The following is a 16778-nucleotide window of genomic DNA, read 5'->3' as shown; positions in this document are numbered from 1 at the left end:
TCGGCACTTTTGATTGGCTGTCTGCTGCCTGGGAGGTTCCAACAACGCTTCCGCGATTGGTTGGATGAGAGGGTTTGCGACAACCAATGAAATGGTCAGGAGGTCGCCGCTCGGAGTCAATCAATGTCGCAACCTCGTCCGGATTCTGGGATTACCACTCTTGCCTCACCTTTTCCACCTGTGTACACACTGACATTGAAAAAATATTTGTTAAACGAACTAGTTGTTGTCTTAGCCTCCTACACTAAACTGTGAGCCTCTTGAGAACGGAAAACCGTTGACTTGGTCTTCTATCATCGGGGCCCTAGTGAATACATCGTTCCTGAGCTCAAGAATGGTGAGGTAAAACATTAAACTTAATAGTTACTTGTTGAGGGCGTAAGTGCCAGGCACTAGGTAGAAGCCACAAGTTTGTTGGTATCAATTCAGCAAGCTTTTATGCAATGTATAATGTTTGGGGAGGCTGGGCACGAAGGGGGCATGCCCCCCCAAAAAAGAAAAAAGATACCTCCATCTTCAAATCCTTCCAGCTCCCAACCAACATGTTTAAATACAATCCATGTTCTAACTTGTCATTTTAGAGATAAGGAAACTGAGATCCAGAAAAGAAACTTTTCTTAAGATACCCAGACAATCAGGCAATTCAGATGCTTCAGACCACCTGGCTATTGAAGACCTGTTTAAGGAGATGGGGTGATGTACTTTCAGGTGGGGATGGAGTGTGGGTTGGAGCTGAACCTGTTCATACAACAAGGAATAAGGCAGCACTGGTCTCTATCTAGGAAATGTACAGTGTAGATGGAAATACAGTACGTGTCAGCTCCCATCCTGCGAGAGCTGCTAGAGTGGTATTGGGGTTGGAGGACAGAGGGGAAGGAACAAAAAGCTCAGGGAGCAGGGAAGAAGCCCTTCATCTAAACAAGGTTTGCGAAAGTTTGATTCAGGAACCAGTGAAGGGATTGTTGAAGTTTTTGAGCTAGGAAAGCCTGGAATCAGATTTCCAACAATGATCCTTCCCCCTGGCAAAGAAAAACAGGGCCAGGCTGAAACTATGGTTAGGGCATCTCCCAGGCTGAAGACAATCCCAAGGCAGATGATCTAGCCCCAGGGTAACCAGGAGACTCTAGGAAAGTAGCTTGAAGATAAAATTGCCTCTATCTGAAAGTCCCTCCCTTTAATACCAAAGGGGCTCTGGGTCTTGGATTCCTAACAGCTGCTCTGGTTGTCATTTGGAGAGACAACCTTTTAGCTGAAGTGATTTATTTTCCCTCAAACTATTTTTTAATGTATCACGTTAGCTAATATGATTTACTTACAATTCAGGTCTGTTTCTTCTAAGGGATTCTTAACCTCAGTAGCAGATATAATGGTCATCTGAGTTAAATTCACCCATTCAAGTCCATTTTAGTTCACTGATTCCTAAAATGTCGATGTTCACTCTTGCCGTCTCCTTTTTGACCACATCCAATTTGCCTTGATTCATGGACCTAATATTCCAGGTTCATATGCAATATTGCTCTTTACAACATCGGACTTTACTTTCATCACCAGTCACACCCACAGCTAGGTATTGTTTTTCCTTTGGCTCCATCTCTTCATTCTTTCTGGAGTTATTTCTCCATTGATTTCCAGTAGCATATTAGACACCTACCGACCTGGGGAGTTCATCTTTCAGTGTCCTATCTTTTTGCCTTTTCATACTGTTCTTTGGGTTCTCATGGCAAGAATACTGAAGTGGTTTGCCATTCCCTTCTCCAGTGGACCACATTTTGTCAGAACTCTCCACCAAAAGTCCCTTAGAAGAAATGAAGTAGCCATCATAGTCAACAAAAGAGTCCAAAATGCAGTACTTGGATGCAATCTCAAAAATGATGGAATGATTTCTGTTCATTTCCAAGGCAAACCATTCAATATCACAGTAATCTAAGTCTATGCCCTGACCAGCAATACTGAAGAAGCTGAAGTTGAATGGTTCTATGAAGACCTACAAGACCTTCTAGAATTAACACCCAAAAAAGATGTCATTTTCATTATAGGGGACTGGAATGCAAAAGTAAAAAGTCAAGAGATACCTGGAGTAACAGGCAATTTGGCCTTGGAGTACAAAACGAAGCCGATCAAAGATTTACAGAATTTTGCAAAGAGAAAGCACTGGTCATAGCAAACACCCTCTTCCAACAACACAAGAGAAGACTCTACACATGGACATCACCAGATGGTCAATATCTAAATCCAATTGATTATTTTCTTTGCAGCCAAAGGTGGAGAAGCTCTATATAGTCAGCAAAAACAAGACCAGGAGCAGACTGTGACTCTAATCATGAACTTCTTATTGCCAAATTCAGACTTAAAATGAATAAAGTAGGGAAAACCACTAGACCATCCAGGTATGACCTAAATCAAATCCCTTACAATTATACAGTGAAAGTGACAAATAGATTCGAGGGATTAAATCTGATAGTGCCTGAAGAACTATGGGCGGAGGTTTGTGACATTGTGCCAGAGGCAATGATCAAGACCATCCCCAAGAAAAAGAAATGCAAAAAGGCAAAATGGTTGTCTGAGGAGGCCTTCCAAATAGCTGGGAAAAGAAGAGAAGCTAACGGCAAAGGAGAAAAGGAAAGATACACCCATCTGAATGCAGAGTTCCAAAGAATAGCAAGGAGAGAGAAGAAAGCCTTCCTCAGTGATCAGTGTAAAGAAATAGAGGAAAACAATAGAATGGGAAATACTAGAGCTCTCTTCAAGAAAATTAGAGGTACCAAGGGAATATGTCATGCAAAGATAGGCACAATAAAGGACAGAAATGCTATGGACCTAACAGAAGCAGAAGATATTAAGAAGAGGTGGCAAGAATACACAGAAGAACTATACAAAAAAGATCTTCATGACCCAGATAACCACGATGGTGTGATCACTCACCTAGAGCCAGACATCCTGGAATGTGAAGTCAAGTGGGCCTTAGAAAGCATCACTACGAACAAAGCTAGTGGAGGTGATGGAATTCCAGTTGAGCTATTTCAAATCCTGAAAGATGATGCTGTGAAAATGCTGCACTCAATATGCCAGCAAATCTGGAAAACTCAGCAGTGGCCACAGGACTGGAAAAGATCAGTTTTCATTCCAATCCAGAAGAAAGGCAATGCCAAAGAATGTTCAAGCTACTGCACGATTGCACTTATCTCACACGCTAGTAAAGTAATGCTCAAAATTCTCCAAGCCAGGCTTCAACAGTACGTGAATTGTGAAATTCCAGATGTTCAAGCTGAATTTAGAAAAGGCAGAGAAACCAGAGATCAAATTGCCAGCATCCATTGGATCATAGAAAAGGCAAGAGAGTTCCACAAAAACATCTCAGTCAGTTCAGTCGCTCAGTTGTGTCCAACTCTTTGCAACCACATGGACTGCAGCACGCCAGGCCTACCTGTCCATCACCAACTCCCGAGTTTACTCAAACTCATGTCCATTGAGTCGGTGATGCCATCCAAACATCTCATCCTCTATCTTCCTCTTCTCCTCTTGCTTTCAATCTTTCCCAGCATCAGGGTCTTTTCCAGTGAGTCAGTTCTTTACATCAGGTGGCCAAAGAAGTACATCAAAGCTGTGTGTTGTCACCCTGCTTATTTAACTTATATGCAGAGTACATCATGTGAGATGCTGGGCTGGATGAAGCACAAGCCAGAATCAAGATTGCCAGGAGAAATATCAATAACCTCAGATATGCAGATGACACCACCCTTATGGCAGAAAGTGGAGAAGAACTAAAGAGCCTCTTGATGAAAGTGAAAGAAGGGAGTAAAAAAGTCGGCTTAAAACCCAGCATTCAGAAAACTAAGGTCATGGCATCTGATCCCATCATTTCATGGCAAATAGATGGGGAAACAATGGAAACAGTGACAGACTTTATTTTTGGGGGCTCCAAAATCACTCCAGATGGTGATTTCAGCCATGAAATTAAAAGGTGCTTACTCCTTGGGAGAAAAGCTATGATCAACCTAGACAGCATATTAAAAAGCAGAGACATTACTTTGCCAACAAAGGTCTATCTAGTCAAAGCTATGGTTTTTCTAGTAGTCACGTATGGATGTGAGAATTGGATCATAAAGAAGGCTGAGGGCCAAAGATTGATACTTTTGAACTGTGGTGTTGGAGAAGACTCTTGAGAGTCCCTTGGACAGCAAGGAAATCCAACCAGTCAATCCTAAAGGGAATCAGTCCTAAATATTCTTTGGAAGGACTGATGCTGAAGCTGAAACTCCAATACTTTGGCCCCCTAATGCGAAGAGCTGACTCATTTGAAAAGACCCTGATGCTGGGAAAGATTGAAGGCAGGAGAAGGGGACGACAGAGGATGAGGTGGTTGAATGGTATCACCGATTCAATGGACATGAGTTTGAGTAAGCTCCGGGAGTAGTGATGGACAGGGAAGCATGGTGTGCTGCAGTCTATGGGGTCACAAAGAGTTGGACATGACTGAATGACTGAACTGAACTGAACTGGTCTGTTTTAATATCTTTTTGTATATTCTTTTAAAAAATAATTTAGTTAATTTACTTGTTGGCAGTGCTGAGTCTTAATTGCTGAGTGGACTTTTTCTCTAGTTGCAATGAGCAGGGGCTGCTCTCTAGTTGCGGCACCCTGGTTTTTCACTGTGGTGGCTTCTCTTTTTGCAGAGGACTGGCTCTAGGGCAAGCGGGCTTCAGTAGTTGTATCACATGGGCTCAGTAGTTGTGGCTCCCAGGCTCTGGAGCATACACTCAATAGTTTTGCTGCATGGGTTTAGTGCTCTGTGGCAAGTGCCATCTTCCCAGATCAGGGACCAAACCTATGTCTCCTGCATTGGCAGGCGAATTCTTGACCACTGAGCCACCAGGGAAGCCCGTGTATATTCTTTATAGAATGTCTTTTAACTGTATTTTTTATATTATTTTATCATTTCTATTAGTCTTTCTAAATTATTTGCTTTTTCAAAATGAAATTAGCAGGCTTTCTACAATTTTTATTTCATGTGAGGGGAATAAATGTATATATTCTTAGAAAAAATACAGATAAGTATACACCAAACCTAATAATTGTTGTTACCAGGATGTATGACTGGTTCGCTGCTGCTGCTAAGTTGCTTCAATCGTGTCTGACTCTGTGCGACCCCATAGACGGCAGCCCATGAGGCTCCCCCGTCCCTGGGATTCTCCAGGCAAGAACACTGGAGTGGGTTGCCATTGCCTTCTCCAATGCATGAAACTGAAAAGTGAAAGTGAAGCTGCTCAGTCATGTCCGACTCCTATCGATCCCATGGACTGCAGCCTACCAGGCTCCTCCGTCCATGAGATTTTCCAGGCAAGAGTACTAGAGTGAGTTGCCATTGCCTTCTCCTATGACTGGTTTACATTCACTTTATTTTTTGGTTCTTTTGTAGTATTTGTTTTTTCTAAGTCAAACACTATATACTATTTAAAACAGGAAATAAAGACTTTTTAAAAGTAGCACATGGTAAATATAATTATTATAAAATGGACACATCAGAGATAAAAAGATAAAAGTAATATAACTCAGAAGACGTAAACCTTGCTTTCACTTTGTGTGTGTATATATATTTATTCAGTTCAGTCACTCAGTCATGTCCACCTCTTTGCGAACCCATGGACTGCAGCACACCAGGCTTCCCTGTCCATCACCAAATCCTGGAGCTTGTCATTGAGTTGGTTATGCCATTCAACCGTCTCATCCTCTGTCGTCCCCTTCTCCTCCTGCCTTCAATCTTTCCCAGCATCAGGGTCTTTTCCTATAAGTCAGTTCTTTGCATCAGGTGGTTTTATACTGTAATAATATTTTGCATGCTGCTGCTGCTGCTAAGTCGCTTCAGTCGTGTCCGACTCTGTGCAATCCCATATTCGGCAGCCCATTAGGCTCCTCTGTCCCTGGGATTCTCCAGGCAGGAATACTGGAGTGGGTTGCCATTTCCTTCTCCAATGCATGAAAGTGAAAAGTGAAAGTGAAGTCGCTCAGTTGTGCCCGACTCTTAGCGACCCCATGGACTGCAGCCTACCAGGCTCCTCTGTCCATGGGATTTTCCAGGCAAGAGTACTGGAATGGGTTGCCATTGCCTTCTCCAAATATTTTGCATACTCTTTTTTAATTTATTTTTTTAATTGAAGGATAACTGCTTTACAGAATTTTGTAGTTTTCTGTCATACATCAATAAGAATCAGCCATAGGTACACCCCTGTCCCTAATATTTTGCATAGTCTTTCTACTTTCTACTCTTTCTACAAATATATTGTGAGCATTTTCCACATTTAAAAAATAGGTATCTACATCATTATTTTAATACTTGCCAATACTGAGTTGACATTATTGTGATTTATTTAAATGATTCTGTTTTGGTAGAAATAGATTAACTTCAATTTTCTGTCAATAGAGATAATGCTGTGGTGAACCTTCTTAGAGTACATGCATCTTTGCATAATTTATTCTTTCAAATCTTTTGCTTTTGATGTTTTATTTGCATCCAATATTTTTGGCATATAGATACTTGGCAGTAACAATGTTTTTTAAAATAAAATTTTGATTAAGGTTTAAAAAAGCAATAGATGTCAAATTCTAAGATCAAATCACCACATGCAGACTTTTAAAGGAAATGGTCCAGAACTCTGCACCAATGGAAAAAAATTAAAAGGGATCAGAGTGAAGAAGAGAGGGTGACTGGGAGGGAGACTAGTGGAGCAATTTTTCTGGAGAGAGCTGTGGTTGGACTGGCGGGGCAGGGGCGGTATTGGAAATCCTACCCTCTACCCCTAAGCCCTGTGAGGGGTCTTCAAAAACAGGACCCTTCAGAGAGTTTGCTGTATTTCCTGCAGGTGGCCAGAGGAAAGAGGCTGTATTTCCTGGCAGTTCTGGTGGCTGAGCTGGTGGAGTGGCTGCATTGGAAGTGTCTGCATCCCAGAGTTTGCCAGGACCAAGGATGGAGCCTGCATCCCAAGATCCAAATGTGGGCCAGCTGGACCACTGAGCCAGCAAGGAGGTACCTGGATCCTGCCTGAGAGAACCAGCTGCATGGGTGAGGAGACCTCATTTGAGGAATCTTAGGGGTGGCCCCCCAGAGCCTGGAGGAGGAGTACAAGGGACCCCCTGAAATAGAGGGGTTCTCAGCCTGGCGGTGGGAACTCCAGGGGAGAGCATCATGGGTTCCCAGAGGTGTAGAAAAGCTCAGAGTGATCTGAGTGTCTGCCCCAGAGAAGCAGAAGCTAGCATCCACCCTCGGCGGCATTAGCTCAGATAGGTGCTGCCTTATCACGTTATCGCCTCCTGCCCCTGGCGAACAAACCAGCAGCTTTGGGAGGAGGTACAGGGAGAAAAAGCAGATTTCTAGCTGCAGAGGCCTCAGCTGGGGAACGGAGATTTTGATGCTGGCCAAACTAATTTTGTGTGTTGTGCTAGATGCTAAGTCACCTTAGTCATGTCCTACTCTTTGCAACCCTGTGGACTGTAGCCCACCAGGCTCCTCTGTCCATGGGATTTTCCAGGCAAGAATACTTCAGGGGGTTGCCATTCCTTCCTCCAGGGGATCTTCCCAACCCAGGGACTGATCTCACGACTCTTACATCTCCTCCATCTGCATTGGCAGGCAGGTTCTTTTCCACTAGTGCCGCCTGAAAAGTCCAAACTAACTTTGACTTTTTAATTAACATATTGGACTGTACCTTCTGTTACTGAATGGAGACTATGCCTTCAAATGACCCTAGGACTGTGTTACCTAAGAGGGAGCAGGAAGTCCCCGGTGTGCTGGATTTCTATCCTGAGAGGAGAATACATGAGTAAATGTTCAAGGAATTGTGGGAGAAAAAAACTAAGTTGTGTTTGATTACCTTCGGAGTTGCGCTTGTTGAAAAGACTCTGGGTAAAGCCCCTCAGGCCAGGTGGATACCTGGGGGCTCCCAGAAGTCCTCTTCTTCTTTGTGGCCTGCAGCCAGCCTCCTGCCCTTGCTGTGACAGCCCTCCACCCTCTATACATGACTAGACATCTGAATCCCCTCCATGGAGGCACCAGACTCCAGTCCCCACGGTAATGGAAGTAATTCAGGGGACAGCATGTAACTTCTGCTGGTGACACTTGAGCGGTCAGCAGTGGGCAGGTCTATATTTGGGCTTTCACTCATGGCAGGCCTGTTGCTATTTGCAGCCGGAGCCAGCTCATGTTACCATCACCTTCACCACTTGTAGAACTGTGGCTAAAACGGGCAGGGGCAGCTTGCTGGGCACGCAGAGGTCACCAGGAGGGAAAGCCTGCTGAACGCGAATGCAGTTTCTAGCAGTTACCACAGCCTCCAAGTTAAAAGAAGACTTTATGGATCCTTAACTTAGCAGGCAAGTTTTTGTGTAGTCATTCTTCTAATGCAAAATGTTTACTAGAAACCCAGTAACTTAGTGCCACAATGTCTTCCTTTAGGTGGGAAGAGATGTCGTCTTAAATCGCAGATGTGTGTACATTGCAGTAAACAATGTGAACGTTTCCTGTGCCTTCTTATAGCAAGGATTCAAGAATGTGGCCTCAGTACAGGGCGTGAAAGCCTCAGATGCAGACAGAGAGAAGCTAGTGGTTCTTGCAGGGTGTCCTTAGGGTATTTTTAGTGTAGGGGTCCATTTGTCAGAACAGTTTGGAACCTTGAATGTGGATACCATTTGGCTATGGTATCAGGTTGATAAATACCTTTTATTTTAATCTGCATGTGTATGCTGCCAAACCATAATTTTAAGCTTTGATTCAAATACTGAAAAACAGCATCATAATCACTTTTTACTTGTTATGCATCCCCCTCCTCCCTTAGAAACTTTTCAGGTGTAGGCTGTGCAGATTTGAACCATCTTGCAAAACTGTACCGCTGGGCACTTCCTGGTGGTCCAATGGTTAAGCCTCTGTGCTCCCAATGTAGGGAAGGGTGCAGGGGACGCAGGTTGAATCCTTGCTTGAGGAACTAAGATCCCACCTGCCACACTGCCAGAATTAAAAACAAAAAACAAAAACACTGTACAGCTAACACTTTAAAGCAGGTTTCTTTAGCCTCGACTCAGAAATTGCCAAGAGATACATGGGTGAGCTTCTCAAATTGTACACAAAATTATATCTGTGCCCTTATCGGCTACTCTTGGGGAAAGAATTCACAGCTTTCAGTGGATTCTCAGGGATATCCATGACCCATAAAAGGTTAAAAGACTTGTTTTTATCGGGAATTTTTCTAATAAAAGTGCAGGAACACACCTCCTATGTAAGACTTAGGCAAAAGTCTCTTTTTTTAACTACAGATCAATTGCATAGACTGGAAGCTACCCAACTAATGTATTTTTTTAACATTTACTTAATTTATTTATTCATTTGGCTGTGCCAGGTCTTAGTTGTGGCACGTGGGACCTAGTGCCCCAACAAGGGATCTAACCTGGGCCCCTGCATTGGGAGTCCAGAGTCTTAGCCACTGGACCACCACGGAAATCCCTAATGTATTTTTATAAATTATGATTTATTACTGTATTTCTCTGAGCCTTGGTTTTACACTTATCAAATGACAATTTAGTGTTAATATTCCCCTCTCCCCCAGTTCTGAATATTTTGTTAAGAAATGGAAAGAGTCTAGATATTAAGGGGAAAAGTGAATGTAACTGTGGGGTGTGTCACAATATTTCTCCTTTTGCTGCCAAGCTCCCAAACCAGTTTGTGCTGGTTCATTCAAAGGACGAAAGCTGGTGTGGAAGAACTCCTCCTCCTCCTTTTTTTTTTAATTGTTGCTGTATTTCCCATATAATACTTTTATTTGTTTATTTGGTTCTTTAAAAAGTTTTTTTAATTGGAGGAGAATTGCTTTGTGTATATGTATATATACATATATGTGTATATACATCCCTCTTCTCCTGAGCCTCCCCCCACCCATCCCCATCCCACGCCTCTCGGTCCTCACAGCGCCACGCTGAGCTCCTTACGTTACACAGCAGCTTCCTGTGAGTCACCTGTTTCACACACAGTAGTGTATATGTGTCACTGCTAATCTCCAGATTCATCCCATGCTCTTCTTCCGGCCATGTTCACAAGTCCATTCTCTACGTCTTCATCTCTGTTCCTGCCCTGCAAATAGTTTCATCAGTACCATTTTTCTAGATTCCATATATATGTGTTAATATATGGTATTTGTCTTTCTGACCTACTTCACTCTGTATAAGAGACTCTAGGTTCATCCACCTCAGTTCAACTGACTGAAATTCTTTCCCTTTAATGGCTGCATAATTTTCCATTGTATGTGTGTGTGTGTTTCTTTACACATTCATCCATTGATGGACATGTCGTGACTATTGTGAAGAAAGCTACAATGAACATGAGTGCAGATATCTCTTCAAGATTATAACTTCATTTCCTTTGGATCCATACATGGAAATGGGATTGCTGGATTGTATGATAGTTTTATTTTTAATTTTTTGAGGAGCCTCCATACTGTTTTTCATAGTGGCTACACTACACTCAGACCAACAGTGGACAAGAATCCCCCGTTTTCCACATCCTTATCCACACTTCAGTTCAGTTCACTCACTCAGTGGTGTCAGACCCATGGACTGCAGCATGCCAGGCTTGCCTGTCCATCACCAACTCCCAAAGCTCAATCAAACGCATGTCCATCAGGTTGGTGATGCCATCCAACCATCTCATCCTCTGTCATCCCCTTCTCCTCCTGCCTTCAATCTTTCCCAGCATCAGGGTCTTTTCCAATGAGTCAGTCCTTCTCATCAGGTGGCCAAAGTATTAGGGCTTCAGCTTCAGTCCTAACAATGAATATTCAGGACTGATTTCCTTAGGATTGACTGGTTTGATCTCCTTGCAGTCCAAGGGACTCTCAAGAATCTTCTCCAGCACCACAGCTCAAAAGCATCAGTCTTCGGCGCTCAACTTTCTTTATGGTCCAATTCTCACGTCCATACATGACTACTGGAAAAACCAGAGCTTTGACTAGACGGAGCTTTGTTGGCAATGTAATGTCTCTGCTTTTTAATATGCTGTCTAGATTGGTCATAGCTTTTCTTCCAAGAAGCAAGAGCCTTTTAATTTCATGGCTGCAATCACCATCTGCAGTGATTCTGGAGCCCCAAAAAGTAAAGTCTATCACTGTTTCCATTGTTTCCCCATTTATTTGCCACGAAATGATGGGACCAGATGCCATGATCTTAGTTTTCTGAATGTTGAGCTTCAAGCCAACTTTTTCACTCTTCTCTTTCACTTTCATCAAGAGGCTTTTTAGTTCCTCTTCACTTTCTGCCATAAGGGCGGTGTCATCTGCATATCTGAGGTTATTGATATTTCTCCTGGAAATCTTGATTCCAGCTTGTGCTTCATGCAGCCCAGCATTTCACATGATGTACTCTGCATATAAGTTAAATAAGCAGGGTGACAATACACAGCCTTGACATACTTTCCTGATTTGGAATCAGTCTGTTGTTCCATGTCTGTTTCTAACTGTTGCTTCTTGACCTGCATACAGATTTCTCAGGAGGCAGGTAAGGTGGTCTGGTATTCCCATCTTTTTCAGAATTTTCCACAGTTTGTTGTGATCCACACAGTCAAAGACTTTGGCATAGTCAATAAAGCAGAAGTAGATGTTTTTCTGAAACTCTTCTTTTTAGATGATCCAGCAGACGTTGGCAATTTGATCTCTGGTTCCTCTGCCTTTTCTAAATTCAGCTTGAACATATGGAAGTTCTCAGTTCACGTGCTGTTGGAGCTTCGTTTGGAGAATTTTTAACTTTACTAGTGTGTGAAATGAGTGCAGTTGTGTGGTAGTTTGAACATTCTTTGGCATTGCCTTTCTTTGGGAATGGAATGAAAACTGACCTTTTCCAGGCCTGTGGCCACTACTGAGTTTTCCAGATTTGCTGGCATATTGAATGCAGCATTTTCACAGCGTCATATTTTAGGATTTGAAATAGCTCAACTGGAATTCCATCACCTCCGCTAGCTTTGTTCGTAGTGATGCTTCCTAAGGCCCACTTGACTTAATATTCCAGGATGTCTGGCTCTAGATGAGTGATCACACCATCGTGGTTATCTGGGTCATGAAAATCTTTTTTTGTATAATTCTTCTGTGTATTCTTGCCACCTCTTCTTAATATCTTCTGCTTCTGTTAGGTCCATACCATTTCTGTACTTTATTGCGCCATCTTTGCATGAAATGTTCCTTTGGTATCTCTAATTTTCTTGAAGACATCTCTAGTATTTCCCATCCTATTGTTTTCCTCTATTTCTTTACATTGATCACTGAGGAAGGCTTTCGTCTCTCTCCTTGCTATTCTTTGGAACTCTGCATTCAGATGGGTGTATCTTTCCTTTTCTCCTTTGCCGTTAGCTTCTCTTCTTTTCCCAGCTATTTGGAAGGCCTCCTCAGACAACCATTTTGCCTTTTTGCATTTCTTTTTCTTGGGGATGGTCTTGATCACTGTGTCACTTATCTCTTGTCTTTTTTATAATAGCCATGCTAAGATGTAAGATTTAAGGTGAAATTCTATTTAAGTCTTCTGCCCAACTTTAAATCAAATTATTGGGGGATTTTTGCTGTTGGATTGTATGAGTTCCTTCTACGTTTTAGAAATTAACTCCTTATCATATAGATAGTTTCCAAATATATTCTCCCATTCCATAGGTTGCCTTTTCATTTTATTGATTGTTTCTTTTCCTGGGCAAAAGCCTTTTAGTTTGATGTAGTCCCACTTGTTTATTTTTGCTTTTGTTGCTGGTGCTTTTGGTGTATATGTGGAAATTTCCCCCTATGTATTCTTCTAGGGCTTCTGTGGTTTTAGTTCTTACATTTAAGTCTTTAATCCATTTTGAGTTTATTTTGATGAGTGGCATAAGATAGGGGTCAGGATTCATTCTTGTACATGTGATTATCCAGTTTCCCCAGCACTACTTATTGAAGAGTCTATCCCTTCACACAATGGAATAATCCTGCTTAGTTACACAGACACACAGGAGAGTGGAGGCAGTACCTAGAGCCCCTTCGGACAGCAGACTCTGATTGCTTTGTTGACCATATAATGAATGTGGGGACCTAGGATGGATCGTAATCCAGGGAGAAGGCAAAGCAGTGCTTCCATAGTTGTACGACCCCGTTGGCCTTGTTGTTTAGTCGCTAAGTCATGTTCAACTGTTTGTGACCCCATAGACGGTAGGCTCCTTTGTCCATGGGATTTCCCAGGCAAGAATACTGTAGTTGGTTCCCATTCCCTTCTCCAGGAGATCCTCCTGACCCAGGGATCGAACTCTTGTCTCCTGCATTGGCAGGTGGATTCTTTACCATTGAGCTACCAGGGAAGCCCCTCACTCTTTGACTTTGGGGACATTTTAAGGGAAACCCTGGCTAAAGTAGTCCCTGGCAATGAACATGCTACCCAGGAAGAATGAGCAATCCTTTGGGTCTGGTGTGTGTGTGTGTGTGTGTGTGTGTGTGTGTCCTTGGCTTTTGTTTCTGTTGGGATACAGACTTATCATGAGATGTGTCCTGCTTCACTTGACGCATCCGTACAACAGGCTGTGTTGATGAGGACATTCCAGGACCATCCAGCCGGTCTAGTAGTAAGCAGGGTTCTTACCAGCAACCCCAAAGAACATCCAGGCTCTCGCCGTCTTCATAAGTCCTGGATGCTGGGCTTGGGAACAAAGCACTAGTCCCAGAGCCTCTTGCTTGGTGATGCCGCCCCTGGGAGTGACCTTCATTCATCCCTTCCTCCTCCCAGGAAGTGGCCAGGTGTCCTTGGACCTGGTGGTGGACCCGCACACTGTGGAGCCCGTATCTTTTGCATCAGTCCTGCGTAGTCATTATACTCAGCCTCAGCAGACATGACTGAAGCAATGTTTACCATTCTTTTCCTAAATAAGAGTTTGGCAGCACTAGAGGATGGGACTGAAGCTTTTCTGGCCCCCAAGTGCTATGTGCCCTGTCCTGGAGTTTCAGGAGTGAAATTTCCTGATGGGGATCCAGAGCCTAGAAACCAGTTGCCTGTGTGGTATGGGGCTGGTTAGGATACTAGCATCTTTGTCCCCTAATAGCTGCCGGAAGTTACCTCTCTGTGTGGTACTGATGGAGAAGATGGAGGAACAGCATCCTATGGGCACATCAGAGTGAAGGAGGGAAGAGACAAGACCCATGGGAGCTCAGCAGGACTGCGTCCGTGTGGTCACACCCCCACTGTCCCCACCATGGTCAGAGAGGGACACTTGGTTCTTGTATTTTTGTCTTGCTGTCAGCAAAAGCCAGGGTGACACCATGGAGGGGTGTGTGAGGGGCTTACCAGCGGGGTCATAACGATGATGACTGGGAGAGAGACATTTGGTGCAATGTCCCAGATAAAGAGGGGCTTCCCAGGTGGCTTAGTGGTAAAGAATCCACCTGCCAATTCAGGAGATGTGGGTTCAATCCCTGAGTCAGGAAGATCCCCTGAGGAAGAAATGGCACCCTACTTCCAGTATTGTTGCCTGGAGAATCCCATGGATAGAGGAGCCTGGAGAGCTACACAGTCCATGGGGTTGTGAAGAGTCCAACATGACTAAGCACGCACCCAGACTGTAGCCCGCCAGGCTCCTCTGTCCATGAGATTTCTCAGGCAAGAATACTGGAGTGGGGTTCCATTTGCTTCTCCAAGCGATCTTCCTGACCCAGGGATCGAATCTGCGGATTCCTACACTGGCAGGCACATTCTTTACCACTAGGGCCACCTGGGAAGCCCTGTGATTAAAAATTGTATTGATAAATTAATCCAGAAGGAAAAAAAATATTATTTTATTTTTTATTATTACTTTTTTGGAGCCATGCCATGTGGGATCTTAGTTCCCTGACCAGGGATCAAACCTGCACCCCCTGCAGTGGAAGCACAGAGTCCTAACCACTAATGCCAAGAAAGTCCTGATTGCCATTTAAATATCACATTTTCTGATGGCCTAATTGTGAAATCCAGGGACACTGCCCTGTGCTCCCTTGACTTCTCTGTGTCATTTGCTCCTACTCACCCTTCCTTCTCCCCTGGCTCAGCTGTGATCACCTCAGGCCACCGCCTGCTGGAATCTTTGCTGACTGCCTCCCTTAGCTGCTCCTCATGTGTTGGCAGTCCCCAGGCTTCCATCTGGTCCTTCTGCTCACTGTCCATGTGCTCCGGGTGATCTTGGCCACACTCACAGCTTCCATGTCCCCTGGTCTGAAAATGACTCAAAACCCTTGTCTCTGGCCTTCAGCTCTCCCCAAGCACAGGCAGAGCCCAGAGGAGGAGCCGCCTTCCTGAAAAGCCCCCATCGCCTCAGACTTGACACCCTCACGTGTTGTTCAGTCACTAAGTCGTGTCCAACTCTTTGCACCCCATGGACTGCAGCACGCCAGGTTCCCCTGTCCTTCACCATCTCCCTGTGCTTGCTCAAACTCATGTCCATCTAGTTGGTGATGCCATCCAACCATCTCATCCTCTGTCGCCCCCTTCTCCTCCTGCCCTCAGTCTTTCCCACAGGTCTTTTCCAATGAGTTGGCTCTTTGCATCAGGTGGCCAAAGTTGTCACCTCTCATTTTTCTTTTCTTTCTAGTTTTATGTGTGGTGGGACATTGACCCTGTCTCTCAAGCCACACACCTGCAGCCATCTCTGTAGACCACGCTAGGAGACAGCTGGAGGCCCAGTTGGCTCAGCAGCTGTCCAGAGAACCCACATTCTTCAGCCTCTCCGCTCTCTGGCCTTAGTGTCTATGAGGTCCTGAACTGATCCTCGGGGTCCCAGTCCCCGCCCTGGATATTCCTGCTATCAGCCTTCAGGTTCATCCTCGTTTCTCAGTCTCTGCCTGCAGAGCCCAAGGATCACTTAGCTCTTCTACCCACACCCTTGGGGAAAGACTTGTCCATGCAGCCAAGGCTGCTCAGAGACACTTTGCCAGTTGGCCCAGACCTCCGTCCTCATTCCCAAGACAGCCCACCAGGCTTCTCCTGCCACCTGCCCCCACGCAGTCTGAGTTCTGTCTTGTGAGCTCACAAGACTAAGGCTAAGGGTGGTAAGGAGGAGAGGAGAGGACTGGCCCCTCCAAAAAAATATAAATAAAATATAAATTAAAAAATTTAAGAATAAAATAATATTTTTTCCTTCTGGATCAAGTTTATCAATACAATTTTTAATCACAGGGCTTCCCAGGTGGCCCTAGTGGTAAAGGGTCTGCCTGCCAGTGCAGGACACGTAAGAGATAGGGTTTGATCCCTGGGAAGATCCCCGGGAGAAGGAAATGGCGCCCCAGTGCGGTATTCTTGCCTGGGAAATCCCACGGACAGAGGAGCCTGGCAGGCTACAGTTCATGGGGTCACAAACAGCTGGACACAACTGAGCATCTGAGCACATTCACACAAGCAGTATGACATAATGCATTGTACATTTTGGCAAATAATTATTGAACAAAAGAAAAAAGTAAAATAGAAATGCATTTCCTAATAAAGTGGGTGGGACTTTCTTTAAAGTTAGTTTGTACATCCATGGATGAAGATGACATATTCTATAATGCAACAGAAATTAGTGCCAGTTGTCTTTCTATTTTTCATTTTGTAGTTGTAAGCACCAAGCAAACTTGTTCACTACAGAAGTAGATGGAAAATGAAGCTGTTTTATTATAGCAAGTCACTCAATTCTCTGAACTCTTCCCAAAGTGTATGCCAAAAATTACATAGTAATATATCATGAAAAGTCATTTTAGACCATGTATAAGATGACATTTGATTAGATCTTCCTTCAATTT

At 43.9% G+C, this 16778-nt stretch overlaps 1 protein-coding gene across 3 annotated transcripts in view; it reads left to right on the top strand.

The window, feature by feature from the left end:
• Nucleotides 1-76: 76 nt before the first annotated feature.
• Nucleotides 77-16778, top strand: part of FSD2 (fibronectin type III and SPRY domain containing 2) — a 46335-nt gene continuing 29633 nt past the window's right edge. The window contains exons 1-3 of one of the 3 annotated variants that reach the window (XM_027522109.1): nt 77-337; nt 6858-7057; nt 8180-8364. The gene's annotated coding sequence lies outside the window, so the exon portion shown is untranslated. Of the gene's footprint in view, nt 343-6857; nt 7058-8179; nt 8365-16778 lie in introns of all 3 variants that reach the window. The other 2 variants (XM_027522108.1, XM_027522110.1) reach the window with 2 other exon arrangements.

Source organism: Bos indicus x Bos taurus, chromosome 21 (assembly GCF_003369695.1).
Source record: "Bos indicus x Bos taurus breed Angus x Brahman F1 hybrid chromosome 21, Bos_hybrid_MaternalHap_v2.0, whole genome shotgun sequence".
NCBI classification, from domain to species: domain Eukaryota; kingdom Metazoa; phylum Chordata; class Mammalia; order Artiodactyla; family Bovidae; genus Bos; species Bos indicus x Bos taurus.
The sequence above is the reverse complement of the archived record's forward strand: the minus strand, read 5'-3'. Positions and strand labels throughout refer to the sequence as shown.